Genomic DNA, 16,248 nt, shown 5'->3' on the forward strand with positions numbered 1-16,248 from the left:
AAGATTGAAGAAGAACGTGTCAAATCTTGTTTTGCATACAGACTGTAAAACTGTCTTTTTATGCTTACAATAATTAAAGATTATTCTGATGGCGATTCAATTTTTTTTCTTCATTCTTTATTGATTCATACAATAATTACATTAATGATAGAGAGAGAAAATATAAGGTAACCTTGTGCTATTCCTCTCCCAAATTTAGATTTTTTTTGGGATTATATCTACATAAATACATTGAAATTTTGCGTGTTTCACACCGGAAGGAAGGGGAGTGTGCCGGGCACTCTCTTTAATTCAGGCCTTTTCCCAAGTTATAATAGTAAATTTAATACGCAATAGACTAGAGCCATTATTGTAAGTGAGTTAGCGAAATAAATTATTTTCTCTCTCTATTATGAACGGCCATGACTTCGAGTTTCCCATGATAGATATTTAAAAATTGTGGCTCCGAGTCGTCGAGGAATGTAGATTATGGAATTATCTCTAAAACTTAGCCTTCTTGTCGCGACATAAAATGCGATAAGTTGGAAAACAGCAAGCATTGAAATTATAACAAACTACCGATTTTGCAGTTACTATTTGGTCCAAAGGCTGTAGAAGCCACGCGACGATTGGTCAAATTGATTCCATTCGCCCAATAGGAGACCTGTTTCTAAATACAGTAGTGGGGATTCCCCAGTCGAAAGACCAGATTACGTTTCGGAGGACACTTTGCTAGGAGCACTACGAGAGTAAAGATGTAGTCACTATTTTTCGCCCTTTTTGGGCAGGTTTAAAAGTTTTATAATTAGTTAATGTAGGAGCTAGTTTTATTTTTATTAAAGTTTAAATTTTCTAGTAGTGCCATGTCCTGAAAAGTTTAATTGTGTTTCTTCATCATGTACGAATAATTGTTTCTTCAAATAACCGCTAAGGTACGTAAAATAAGGTTAAAATATAATTTAGGGAATAATTTAAGTGTTATAAATTGATTGAAACTTCCATAAGAGTATGGAATTAATTAAGCCTGTTATTTTTAAAGTTAATAATATTGAGTGAGAATAATCCTTTTGATTTTATTAGTGATGGAAGATAATTATAAATTTTTTTTCTACAGAAGTATAGAAAGTTTTCAGTTACGTTACATTTGAGTTATTGTTTCTGGAGATATATTATCGTAGAGTATTGCTGAAAGTCAGGAAGATAGCCTTTAAATTGGAATGAAACTTTTAAGATTATGTTCATATTGAGTTTATGACATTTTTTAATTTATATTTTTCAGACTCTGTTTTCTTATGTCATTAAGGCTTTTGAATGATTTAGTAAATTTTTTATGATAGAAATCTTAATAGATGAAGAAGAAAGTTTTTCTTCTCCAGGAAATTAATATTAATGAATGTTCAAATTTTAATATTTTTTTCTTTTATTGTGTTATAAAGTGTCTTGTTTTATTAGGTGATAATTCATAATTTCAGTTGATACTAGTTTTTGGACTTGTATTTGTAGGTAAATCAAATCATAAACTCTGGAATGTTCATTTTTAATTAAGGTTCTGAGCAGTTTTGGGCGAATGCCCGTTATTTACACTTGGATTGCGTCCTAAAGTTCATAAATAATAAATAAAATAAATGTTGGCTAGCGCACAAGCTTCCAACAATACTAGCCGAGCTACTATATGAAAAATTGTATTTGATTTCGCAATCCAAACGAAAAATATCATATAAGTTAACATCATAATTAATGAAGTATTCATTTTCTAAACGCATTATATTAATTTATTACGGATGTTTTCATAAAGGTTACATTGTATTTCAATGACACTCTGGCAAGTAAATTTGTTTTAAATCTGTTAAATTTTGAGAATGAAATCAGAACGTCAAGATAAAATCTAAATTAAATAACAGAATAAACTCCTGTTTTAGCTTTTGATGAATTGTAGGAAGAGTTAGAAATTAATGCTGTAATACATTTATTTACAGCGGTTCATGTGTGTTCCAAACCACATTCTTGTACTACCACCCCTTGGTTCCGCAACTTTATGTAAAACCGCTTCAAGACACCCGTTCAGACGACAGGTCTAGGGACGTAAGAGGACGTCGCCGTCAAGCCAAATTCAACCGGTAATAGCTCACCGCCAAAAACAAGGTACTGTAACCCCGACGATAAAGCAACGTACAAACCAACGAAAGTGCAGTGTAGTGAAACAAAGGTTCATTCGAGAATGTCAATAAAAAGTGGGGATTCAAAATTATTATGAAATGGGTTATATGGGTTACTATCGACGAAATTGGGTTCAACGGGTTTTTTCTTTCTTGAGTAATTTCATGTTGAAATTGATTGGTTATTTTATGACTGATCTTGTTTGGTTTTGTGACGTATTGCTATCTAAACGGGGATAGTAATGCGCCCCCGAATCAGATGAAGAATGTCAACAAAGTAACATGATATTGTTGTTTCTGTTGTTCGATTTTAGCTGCCAATGTTTATTGAAGCTGTTTGTATTTTTCTATTATTTCAAATTGTAGTGTTATTCTATAGTATAAACCTATTAAATCAGGCATGGCAAGATTAATTGAAGTTTTCTTGACTCTAGCCCGTTCATCTGCATGAATTAGGTATAGACTCAGGTATTTTCTAGATGTGCCGGCCTATTTCTAAATTCTAAATTTTATTCAAAATTATCTTATCTATCTTCTTTGCCACACAACTGCGCCGACTCTGCTGTCTAGAGATATTTAAATCTCTGGAATTCAAATTTTCTAAAAAATTAAATTTTTCATAACTTACTCTAATCATACTAGATCAATTTTTCTGAGTCTATACTTAATAATTCATTCTGTGAACGTTTTAACTGTCAATATTTTAGGTTTGGAGTTGAATGAATAATTTATAGTTGCTACTCCAATTTTTCTGAAGTTTAAATAATTGTAGATGAAATAGGGAAGTTATTCAGTTCAGTAAATTCATTAAAATGAAAATCTTTTGAAGTGCTTAAAGATAAAGTTAAGTATCATTGAAGCTCAAGTTGAAAGTATTCTAAAACTTTATATTGAAATTGATTGACAAATTAAAGGTTTAACGGTAGAATAAAAATGAGTAGAAGAAACTAGGATATGTGAGAAACAACTGATTCTAAGGGCTGAATAAATTTTTGTATTCTGTAATTCCGTGAATGATGATAGAAATTATTGTAATGTCAACGTACGTATTCTGGTCTCACGTCTGGTAGTTGAATATCATTATAGTAGTAGTGAATGTGAATATTGAGATTTTAAAGGTCAACCCAAGTAAATTAGGAAAATTCGGAAATTATTATGGGAGAATGTTTGAGGAAAATAGGAAATTTTGTTTTGATAAGTTTAGGTAGATCGAAGGTAATCAGAGAATAAATAGAAAACTGTTTTATTAGTTATTGTTGATATGTAGTTTTGAAAAGTTGATGAGTAGTTTTGGCCTTGAGATGTTTAAACTAAATAATTAGATATTGTAGATTAAAGTTGAAACGATAATCAAATCCTTGGGAATTTGTATAAAAATAAGTTGATTGAGTTGAGGTTGTTAAGTCCCTTTATCAGTAATGTTTATTCTCGAAAAGGTGAATCAGTTTTATTATTGGAAATATTTTTTTTTAGGTGTGATTTTTGCGGTAGGCATAGTGCGTAGTGATAGTGTAAAGATCCGTTGTGTTGATGACGTTTCCTGTAGACTGTGGGGATTTTTTTTTGTGTTTAGTTGAGACTCAAGATTTAGAGGAGGACACGGGGATGTCCTGCCTATGTGTGTTGTTGTTGAATTTAGGTAATCGGCGCGAGGGTAGGTCCGTGTCCAGAGAGAACGGAGCACTGCCCGAAAGTTGTCCATGTAACAAATCAAGGAATCTAGCTGTGACTAACCTTGCAAATTTGTACGGTGGAATTGTATAATTTTAGCGAAAGGCACCGAAGATGGTGTGAGCTAAGATTTTTTTTGTATCTAGTAAACGGTCTGGTTCATTCGAGAGTTATGGGGCTCGTCAGTAGAATAACGTAAACCGAAATCTAGAATATTTAGTGAGTCTTCTTAGTGATTGTAAGGAAAACAATCAGCGTAATGCAGTTTAGGGAAGCCCAGTCAAAAGGTTCGTTAATGTTTGGTAGGAAAGTCAGCCGCAAAAACACAAGTAATAATTAGTAAAAAAAGGGGTATTATTGAGTTTAAAGTTGCTTAGAAATTTGGTATGGTAACGAAAATTGAAGGTTTTAGACAATGAATATTTAAAGTGATTAGTTAAGGTATACAAATAAAATAACAGAGAAACTTTTCGAGTACCTAGGTAATGTTAAAATGGTTATCAGTGAAAGTAGAAATAAATATTGGAACAGTACTGAACGAATTAAATTAAAATAAAATTAACAGTGAAATTCTTCTAGTTGAATTTGAAATAAAAAGGGAAAATCTCTTGAGTTAAGCATGAGTTTAAATTATTCTGTAGTTGAGAGTTGAAAGGTTGATTAAAAATTTAAATGGGGATATAAGGTAGAAATATGTAGGAAAATTCGTGTCAAAAAGGAAATAGAATTTTTGTTGGGAAAATTAAATTGAGGTAATTAACAATAGTAGGACCCTTTAGAGATAAGTAGTCAAAAAGAATTAATAAATAAAAAAAAGGAAAATCTTTAATGAAATGATAAATTTTTTAATGATGAATAGTAAAATTGGAATCAAGTTTTCCATGTGCATAAGTTCAGATATTTTGAGATCTAGTAGAGTAATTGAAACTAGTATTGGATATGAAGTTTATTGTTGAGAAATAATTATGTGAGGCTCCAGTAAGGTTGAAAATGTCAGTGAACTTGAGAATCAGTAATAGTGTAATAGTAGTCTATTAATGTGTTAGTGTGTTGGTAAATTCAATAATGTTTATAATCAGAAGTCAAGCATTAGCCATCCCAAGCTAGTTGATCGAGTTGAATTTCCATATTATTAAATCATGCGATGAAAAGTATGCTTCCAGTGTTTAGAGAAAATGTCACGTACTCTAGTGAGAAGCGAAATACAGAATTATTATTGTCGATTAAAGCCTGGCACTTGATCATAGTTTTGTTTTGACTAGCGTTCTGTGGTAAAGGTTTCCTACTGGAACATTATAATGAAAAGTGTTTTTATTTCAATACATTCAGCAGAGTGAAAAAGTTTGATCCTTTACTATTATAATCAACGTACTCCATATTTTACAACAGCAGAGTAACATAGGACCAATTAAAACTATGATGTCTTTTAAACGTTTTCCCTTGTTAGAGTTTGCCAAGAAAATAACCAGGGACTCAATAAAGTGATTGAAGTATTCAAGATTATCATACTCGGTCCGTCTTTAGTACCTACTTAAAAGGTGGACACGTCCATATTGTTTTGTCCTGACTCTTGCCACAGTTTTAAAGACTCTTGCCACAAATCTCAATTAGTTATACATTTTGCTGAATTTCGGAATGATTAAAGAGATTTCTTTTGAAGAGGGCCCGCTTCAAATTGGATCCTACTATCAATCCAGAAATTCGACTCTCCAAATCATACAGAATGCCTCTATGGTAACATATCCTGATTAGATTTCTTTTTGCGTGTTTCACACCGGAAGGAAGGGGAGTGTGCCGGGCACTCTCTTTAATTCAGGCCCTTTCCCAAGTATAATAGTAAATTTAATACGCAATAGACTAGAGCCATTATTGTAAGTGAGTTAGCGAAATAAATTATTTTCTCTCTCTATTATGAACGGCCATGACTTCGAGTTTCCCATGATAGATATTTAAAAATTGTGGCTCCGAGTCGTCGAGGAATGTAGATTATGGAATTATCTCTAAAACTTAGCCTTCTTGTCGCGACATAAAATGCGATAAGTTGGAAAACAGCAAGCATTGAAATTATAACAAACTACCGATTTTGCAGTTACTATTTGGTCCAAAGGCTGTAGAAGCCACGCGACGATTGGTCAAATTGATTCCATTCGCCCAATAGGAGACCTGTTTCTAAATACAGTAGTGGGGATTCCCCAGTCGAAAGACCAGATTACGTTTCGGAGGACACTTTGCTAGGAGCACTACGAGAGTAAAGATGTAGTCACTATTTTTCGCCCTTTTTGGGCAGGTTTAAAAGTTTTATAATTAGTTAATGTAGGAGCTAGTTTTATTTTTATTAAAGTTTAAATTTTCTAGTAGTGCCATGTCCTGAAAAGTTTAATTGTGTTTCTTCATCATGTACGAATAATTGTTTCTTCAAATAACCGCTAAGGTACGTAAAATAAGGTTAAAATATAATTTAGGGAATAATTTAAGTGTTATAAATTGATTGAAACTTCCATAAGAGTATGGAATAATTAAGCCTGTTATTTTTAAAGTTAATAATATTGAGTGAGAATAATCCTTTTGATTTTATTAGTGATGGAAGATAATTATAAATTTTTTTTCTACAGAAGTATAGAAAGTTTTCAGTTACGTTACATTTGAGTTATTGTTTCTGGAGATATATTATCGTAGAGTATTGCTGAAAGTCAGGAAGATAGCCTTTAAATTGGAATGAAACTTTTAAGATTATGTTCATATTGAGTTTATGACATTTTTTAATTTATATTTTTCAGACTCTGTTTTCTTATGTCATTAAGGCTTTTGAATGATTTAGTAAATTTTTTATGATAGAAATCTTAATAGATGAAGAAGAAAGTTTTTCTTCTCCAGGAAATTAATATTAATGAATGTTCAAATTTTAATATTTTTTTCTTTTATTGTGTTATAAAGTGTCTTGTTTTATTAGGTGATAAATTCATAATTTCAGTTGATACTAGTTTTTGGACTTGTATTTGTAGGTAAATCAAATCATAAACTCTGGAATGTTCATTTTTAATTAAGGTTCTGAGCAGTTTTGGGCGAATGCCCGTTATTTACACTTGGATTGCGTCCTAAAGTTCATAAATAATAAATAAAAAAATGTTGGCTAGCGCACAAGCTTCCAACAATACTAGCCGAGCTACTATATGAAAAATTGTATTTGATTTCGCAATCCAAACGAAAAATATCATATAAGTTAACATCATAATTAATGAAGTATTCATTTTCTAAACGCATTATATTAATTTATTACGGATGTTTTCATAAAGGTTACATTGTATTTCAATGACACTCTGGCAAGTAAATTTGTTTTAAATCTGTTAAATTTTGAGAATGAAATCAGAACGTCAAGATAAAATCTAAATTAAATAACAGAATAAACTCCTGTTTTAGCTTTTGATGAATTGTAGGAAGAGTTAGAAATTAATGCTGTAATACATTTATTTACAGCGGTTCATGTGTGTTCCCAAACCACATTCTTGTACTACCACCCCTTTGGTTCCGCAACTTTATGTAAAACCGCTTCAAGACACCCGTTCAGACGACAGGTCTAGGGACGTAAGAGGACGTCGCCGTCAAGCCAAATTCAACCGGTAATAGCTCACCGCCAAAAACAAGGTACTGTAACCCCGACGATAAAGCAACGTACAAACCAACGAAAGTGCAGTGTAGTGAAACAAAGGTTCATTCGAGAATGTCAATAAAAAGTGGGGATTCAAAATTATTATGAAATGGGTTATATGGGTTACTATCGACGAAATTTGGGTTCAACGGGTTTTTTCTTTCTTGAGTAATTTCATGTTGAAATTGATTGGTTATTTTATGACTGATCTTGTTTGGTTTTGTGACGTATTGCTATCTAAACGGGGATAGTAATGCGCCCCCGAATCAGATGAAGAATGTCAACAAAGTAACATGATATTGTTGTTTCTGTTGTTCGATTTTAGCTGCCAATGTTTATTGAAGCTGTTTGTATTTTTCTATTATTTCAAATTGTAGTGTTATTCTATAGTATAAACCTATTAAATCAGGCATGGCAAGATTAATTGAAGTTTTCTTGACTCTAGCCCGTTCATCTACATGAATTAGGTATAGACTCAGGTATTTTCTAGATGTGCCGGCCTATTTCTAAATTCTAAATTTTATTCAAAATTATCTTATCTATCTTCTTTGCCACATACTCGAACAATCAAGTCTTACAAATTACAAACACTAATTCGAGGATTTCTCATCATAGAAATCAACCATAGAAATTTCAACATTAAGTTTGTATTGAATAAATAGGTTTTTCACAAATATGTGTGAAAAAGTAACATAGTTCGAACAATCAAGTCTTACAAATTACAAACACCAATTCGAGGATTTCTCATCATAGAAATCAACCATAGGAACTTCAAGTTCGTATTGAATAAATATAGGTTTTCCACAAATATGAGTGAAAAAGTAAAAAGAATAGTTCGAACAATCAAGTCTTACAAATTACAAACACTAATTCGAGGATTTCTCATCATAGAAATAACCATAGAAACTTCAAGTTCGTATTGAATAAATATAGGTTTTCTAAAAATATGTGTGGAAAAGTAACCTAGCTCGACCATTCAAGTATTACAAATCACAAACAATAATCCAAGAATTTCTCCAATACATATGAGAACTTCTTGATGAGAAAATACAGATTACTCTTGATTCTTGATTCTTGAAACAGTATGACATGCTTGAATTTTCGTTATGATTGAAATCAAGGTCGCTTACTCAAGGAGCTCAATTATCACACTAGGATAATTTAATTATGGATAATTAGGTGTCCAAATCAGTATTTGTTTTATATTTAATGTGTTCATCACTTTTATTCAAGTGGAGTTAATCACTTTCTTGAACAGTCTAGTCTAGTATCTTCTTTAGCTTGGTAGGCAGCTTTCCATAGTTTACCGTCCAGAGCTATACTTTTCAGTTGGATGTAGCTCTGGATCCCTAGATCTTTGCTAACTTGCTTCAGATATTGTAGCCAGGGTCTTCTACGAGCCCTTTGTCCAATTATCATATACCTTTCAGTATTCTTAACGTGAATTCGTTGTGTCTAAATACAAGGCCAAGCCAAAAATGCCGTCTGTCCTTTAAAATACGCAAAAGAGATCGATTTTCCTCAACCCTTTGGAATACTTCCTCATTAGTTATTCTATCAGTCCATTTCAACTTAATCTTCCGTCTCCAACACCATATTTCAAAGGCATTCAGTGCTATTTCTTCTACCTCACCAATTGTCCAGGTTTTTGAACCATAGAGTTCAATACTCCAAATGCAAATTCTTATCATAACCTTTTTCTGATTTGTTTACTTGAGACTGTTTGAGGATAGGCCATCTTCCCTGATGAAAATAGCCTTTGCTTCTCTTCTTATTCGACTAGTCTAGTATAGCCTAGGCTTTAGCCTATTAGCCTATGATCAGTTGGACAGTATTAGAGGAGGCTATGTTTCATAACTGCGCGAGGTCTACTGTTCACAGAGCTACTAGTATTTCGATGTATCAATCACATTTATTTATAGTGACTTAATCACTTTCCTAAACAGTCATGTCTTTTCTCATAGTCTAGCCTAGTATAGGCCTACCCTAGGCTGTAGCCTGCTATATGATCGATTTGCATAATTCCATTAAACGTCGTGTGGATCAAAGCCTCAAGTATTGAAAATCTTGTTTTTTCCTTTATCTAACTTAGATACTGCATGTATGCATACTTGAAGGTCAAGTTTTAACGAGCATCAAAAAATGATGACAAACCAAACTAGATCAGGATGACTTAAATTATTCTCAAGTCTAAATTCAAATTTTCAAGGATTCTCAAATACTTGAAATATATCATTGTTCATCGTTCAGTAAGCGAGAATAACCAGATATTCAACTTCTCCGAACTAAACCTGCTTGTATGAATGTGAAGTGTTCAATCTAATCGACAAATACTTATTATAAAAACTGTTTAATACTTGCTAATTCATTCCACTAAAAGCTTGACAAATTACAGTTTAGCTTTCTGTGTTCTGAAATACTCAAAAACTCAAATACTTGGTAGAAGCTTGATGTTCATTGAAACTTGTTCGTGGCGAATATATAGAACCACTCTGCAGAAAAGACATGTTCAGTAATGAGTTCCTTTATAGAGTAGTCTAGTATTGTAATTGCATTGTCAGCTAGACATTTTTGACTGTTTTTAAATCTTACTTCAATAACCTTCGTAAATAATCTTCATATTACTTCAAGTTCACCGCAATAAGAAATTTGACAAACTAGAATAGTACTTGAGATGTATAAATCTCGTCTTGTTAAAAATAAAATAGAATCCAATAAAATATGGTATTGCTATCTATGTTCAAAATGGAAAAAGGTTCAAATTCAAATTATTTATTCTGCCTGACATTTTTTACAATGTAAGGCTCGTCAAAAGGAAAAAATCTGGTGTGGCGCACTCACACAACTTTCCATGCCGTTATGAAAATTGATCACCTGACGCTAGTGTTCCCGCGCATCTCAAGTCTACTACTATTCAAAGATCTGAGCCAGCTGGTGACAGGACAATAACGCTGGAAACACACGAGGTCTGCTATCTCTTCATAGTGAATGATTTAATAGAATCAACAGTTGTCAACAGTTTGCAATAATTGAAATAATCACATTTTCTCGAATTTCGAGCTTATTTTCAATTTTAGTTGAAAATGTTACTGAACATCAATTGTAGAGATTTTCATTCTCAATCTTTCCCATTTGGACAACAACAAGAGAACATGGGAGAACCCAAGCTGAACTTGGGAGATGAGATATCGTGTACACAGACGCACATACACTCATACACACACACACACACACACACACACACACACACACACACACACACACACACACACACACACACACACACACACACACACACACACACACACACACACACACACACACACACACACACACACACACACACACACACACATAAAGACCAATACCCAAAATTACTTTTTTGACTCAGGGGAACTTGAAACGTATAGAAATTTAGAAATTGGGGTACCTTAATTTTTTCGGAAATCAATACTTTCCTTACCTATGGTAATAGGACAAGGAAAGTAGAAAATACAGTGTACATAATAAGATACATAACACAATATCAAGAATAACAATAGCTCGTATTTACAAGTAGGCTAACAGTAGTAAGTAAATGGTAAATGATGAATCCAATCATCTTCTAAATAATATAAAGCTGCAATATCATTCTAACAAATTTGTGGGAGGAGCATTATCGAGCATTTTGAAATGTTGAATAAATTTATAGTACAAACGATAAAGAAATGTTTTCCTAATGCTGAAACCACGAAGTTTTTTAGAGGTATTTTGGATATGAAATCTTATATAATCAAAATATTGATTTAATGCATCCCGAAACACATAGTCTAACAAGATATATTTCTTAAAATTAAAAAAAAAATTAATGAAGGTCAATAATTGATTATACCCCTTATTAAAAATAAACTTCGTGTACTGAAACGATCAAATAAACAACCAATAAAGTAAAACAAACCAGATGAAATTAACCCATGCCTAATTATTAAACACAAAGAACTCAACGTACCTAGAATACATTAGTTTACCTAGTATTCTGGGTACATTGGTCTAACTCTATAGTGGGATGCTACACGTTAGTTCAAGAAAAAAATCCAAGTATGTAACGGACTTTTTTCCATATTGAATTTTTCTTATGTTTAATTACTACCTCTGACATGGGTTACATAACAGAAAAGAAATAAATAAATAAATTTTCCACCATTGGATCACTTCTTCAATCCTACAATTTTCTCTGATCATTGAAAAGGTGTAAAGGTTAAAAAGACTATACGTTATGAAAATTGAATCCAATTTCAATACTTCTTGACACACTTTTCTCAAGTACTTTTGCAATTATATTGTCAAAGCGACCGCAAATTTCTGAAGTGAGACAAACTCGCAAATGATTGTCATCTTGAACAAGGCCTACGTGATTGGAACAATGCTTTATACACCTACATACTCCCTACAATGACAAGTATGGTACCAGCATTATGGTCTCCATTGAATCAGAATTGTTATTCATCCAAGTTGAGTGATATTTACGGGGGCTAACGATTGTAAAATATTCATATTATGAGTCATTGCCAGCACTGAATCACACTTCCAAGCCTAATAATTTGTTACGATCAAACAATTCTTATGAACCCACTACTTCCTTATTGCCTACAGATAAAATAGAATCGCCCACATAAAGTTTCATCAATGTAAAGTTTAGAAGTGAAATTGTCAACATCTTCAATGTAAATGTTTAGAGGTAATTTGAAAGTTCAATGTAAAGTTTAGAGGTGAAACTGTTAACATCTTCAATATTGTTTTCCATCACGAACTGCTTATTATTAAATCACTTTTTCACTATTAAAAGAACGACTATCAGTCAGATTTTTTCAACAAATTAATTTATTAACATACTGTGACAATGACATCTTTCGCAGGTCCGCCATCTTCCTGGTTGTAAATAATGAGAGATGTTAACATCTCTCTGAAAATAATTTCAAGTGCATAATTTTCATTTCATTCATTGAGTCTCTTATTATGTTGCAATAATAGCTGATTAATTACCTTATTAGTATCTTCTTTTCGAATAAATTATTCGTAGAGTCATACTCTGGAATAGAGTAGAAGGATCTATTTTCTCTCATGCCCAGTTGATGTTAGGATTTCTCTAAAAAACTTCTAGAATAGAATGACTGCCTTTATTTTTGACCAAAGTCTAGCATAGACAATTTTGTGAGTCTACATGTTTTAATTCTAAAAAGATTAGATAAAACAATATCTAACTTGAAACTAAACATTTTTTAAGTCTATAACATAGACTTAGTGAACAGATCTGAGCTTCTAAACAGATCTAAAGTTAGATCTGTGTGTGCTTCTATGCTAATTAAAACCTTAATTTGTCAAATTAAAATTACTCCATTAGTATTTTCTTTATTCCACAAATATCCCCATGCAGATGAATAACAATCTTATTTGTAACTAATTTTGAGTTTCGAATAAATTTCTCTCAAATACAGTATAAAAGATGGTTTACATTTTCCAATGTCTGGTCACTTTGAAAATAATTTGCGTTCCGTACAAATTTCAACTTCTAAGTATTCTGTTGTAGATTTTGAATGGAATTGGTTGAAAATCTGCTGTTTATTGAAGAAACTGGATACATAGTTCATTCTGGTAGGACGCATGGTCTCATAGCTCTCGAATTGTAGACCAATGAGAATGACGACCAATCAGAGGAAAATAAGCGTGGCCTCCGTGTCCTCGTTTGTGATTGGTCTCCAGTACCCAATGGCGAGTCCCGGTTGCACAAAAGCCGGTTAAATTTTAATCGTGAATAATTGGTTCCACAAGAACCAATTGAAGAAGCCCTCTTTTCAATAGAGCCTCTTTTGTCTGATTGGTTCTCGTGAAATTAATCATGATTAAAATTTTACCGGCTTTCGTGCAACCGACACTTGAACTTAACAGAATAGGAACAATATAGGTGGATTGAACAGAGAAAATGAAATCAAACTTATCTTGTCTTAGTATTATAACCTTACTTTCAATGAGTTGACTTGAAATTATTTTGTATATCAGAGTATTGTATGTGTTTGAAACTCATTTCAAAATTAATGTATAATTTTGTTCCCTGAGATGGATTCCTTCTTTTGAAACCATAGAATTGTGGTTATAACTACTTCAACTATAACTACTTGATTGCAACTTGAATCATAATTTCAAAGCTTTAACCTGTTTTATTATTTCTTGATGTGACTGGATCTTCATAATCCAGTTCTATTCCCTGATAAGTATATCTAATCTCTCTTGATATTTAACAATATTCAAATGAGTATTTTATTCACGTATTCTCCTCATCACTCTTATAATTTCTCAAAAAACAGTTTTGGGCTTTAAGCCTGTTGTTCCTTCCCCAATCATTCATAGTTGAGAATTATATTGTATCTATCAATGAATAAATAAATAAATAAATAAAATTTTCGAATCAATAACACTTTCATTCAAATGGTGAAACCGTCATCTAAAAAAAGATACCACTTGTCTCTTATCACTGAAGTTCATAGAATGCATAACAGCTGAAACAATTTGTAGGTTATCGTTGCTTCAGAATATGGTAGAGTGAAGAGGAAGCTAGATAAGACCCGGGCCATAAACTGCTTATTTATACAGAACACTTCACTAAATTACGTCAACTTTTATGACAGGCCTTGGGTATTCAGAAGTCGGAACTGTCTTGAGTTTTTATCATGGAAGTCTACTTGACTGTGACTTTAACCAACTGGTTTGAGCTACAGTAACTAAATTACTCAGATATAGTTATTGAAGTTTGAGCGTACTCCATTCATTATGATTTCGTAGTCAGTCTTTTTGATATTTATTTATGTATTCGTAGATACAATCACAAATCATATAAATATGATTAGGAAGGATCAACAGGCTAGGCATGTATGATTATCAGAGGAATCACTTCACAAAAGTTTCTAATACCTACCACAATTTTCACTTAAAATCTGATTACTCATCATAATTTTACTCAGTCTTATGGTTTGAACAATTACTTGGAATCCATATCAGATTCCTTTTAAATATAGGCTCATAAAGTTTAATCTACGTTGAAGTTAAAACGAATTTATTACAAAGTCACGTACAAGTGTTATTTATTACAATAATTGAGGAGCAGATTTCATGAATATTTTTACTAGAATCTAGAGACTGACTCATGATTAAAAGAGTTGAGAAAAGGAGAAGGTGTGCATTATAAAGCGTTATAATGGCAGTGGAGAAAGATAGGAGATCAACGTTGCCGATCCTCTCTCTGTCTTGTCAATGCCTTCTATAGACGTTAGCTGATACAGGTCTATGTGATATTAACTGTTTATTCTCATTTAAAATAATCAATTATATTTTATTATTCAAGAAATTATATTCTTCAATAATTCCATAATGAATTTTCATAATTATTAAGATGAAATATCTTGTTAATTAATTATCCTTGTTCTGTTTTTCAACCGGCGTTTTATTGTACCACATATATGTAGAAATATATTCAGTAGATTCAGTAGATGTAGAAATCTATTCAGTATTGTTTGTGCTAACCTAATAAATGAATAAATAAACATGGATCTTCGATATATTTATTTATTTATTTATTTATACGTGGATACAATAACAAATCATATAAATATGATTGGGAAGGAACAACAGGCTTGGCCCAAAACTATTCCATTCCCAAATTTTGATTACATGTCCAAAAAATAGGTCATGTTTCTTCTGTAAGAAGTTCAAGCTCAAATATCTAATATCTGAAGTAAATTATTTCTCCATAATAAATCCACCCTTAGTACCCCTTTTGAAAATATTTAATCACAACATGTTTCGGACATTGATGCCATTTTCAATAAAAGTAGCCCTATACAGAAAAGAGATAAATCCACCCTCTTTGTTTGAAACGCCAACAGTTGACGTTCTCGTTTCAAGTTAGTATCTTCAGCTTCTGCACGGTTCACTTATTTTGTGGTAGTTAAGGGATCTGGTGACTGTTTATAATTGGTTTGAAAATAAAACAAAATAGGGGGAAAACGAAGAGCGGAACATAGAAAAGCTTTTCTTCTACTGTAAAATACTTCACGCATCGTCTATTTCCAACATTTCTAGATGTGGCAGGCTATCATAAACTCCACTTGAAAGTTTTAAGGATCTGGTCGGAGATTACCAAGCCCTTAAAAATAGTCCGGCCGTTCCAATACCAACATAGCGAACTCAAATGCATTTGGGCTCTGTTTGTATTGCTGCTGTAGGCATCGGAATTCTTTCACTGGGAATTAATGCTGTAGAACATAAACAACTCTTTAAGACTCGTGTCGTTTTTCTCTTGAAATCTTCGTTTCCCCCGAAAAAATCTAGCTTTTAAAAATAATCAGTGGCTTGGTTCTCCATGGACTAAAACACTAGAATTGTTCGAGTATCAACCATATCAGTATAATAATTTTTATACTAGCCGTCAGGCTCGCTTCGCTCGCCATATCCGTCTATCCGGGGGGCTCCGCCCCCTGGACCCCCGACTGGATCGTCCAAGAATGAGATCAGCAGGCTCGCTTCGCTCGCCTGCATTTTTCATTTGAGCATTTTTATCATATGTTAGGACAATCCAGTTGGGGGTCCAGACTAAGCGTCTGGCTAAACGGATATGGCGAGCGAAGCGAGCCTGACGGCTAGTAATATAATATTCCCAGGATTGAAGTAGCAGTGCCCAATCAATTTTTCCGCGATAAATGCATTTATTTAAATCTTCAACTTGGTGCCAACCTAACAAAGTCATCTCAACTTAATGCCAACCTG

General features: G+C 32.6%; 1 protein-coding gene across 2 annotated transcripts in view; it reads left to right on the forward strand.

Annotated features, from left to right (window-relative positions):
- The window catches only part of LOC111051305, a 125,933-nt gene that overhangs the window by 74,237 nt on the left and 35,448 nt on the right, over positions 1 to 16,248 (forward strand). The window lies entirely within an intron of this gene.

The sequence above is a fragment of the Nilaparvata lugens genome, chromosome 5, assembly GCF_014356525.2.
Source record: "Nilaparvata lugens isolate BPH chromosome 5, ASM1435652v1, whole genome shotgun sequence".
Lineage (NCBI taxonomy): Eukaryota > Metazoa > Arthropoda > Insecta > Hemiptera > Delphacidae > Nilaparvata > Nilaparvata lugens.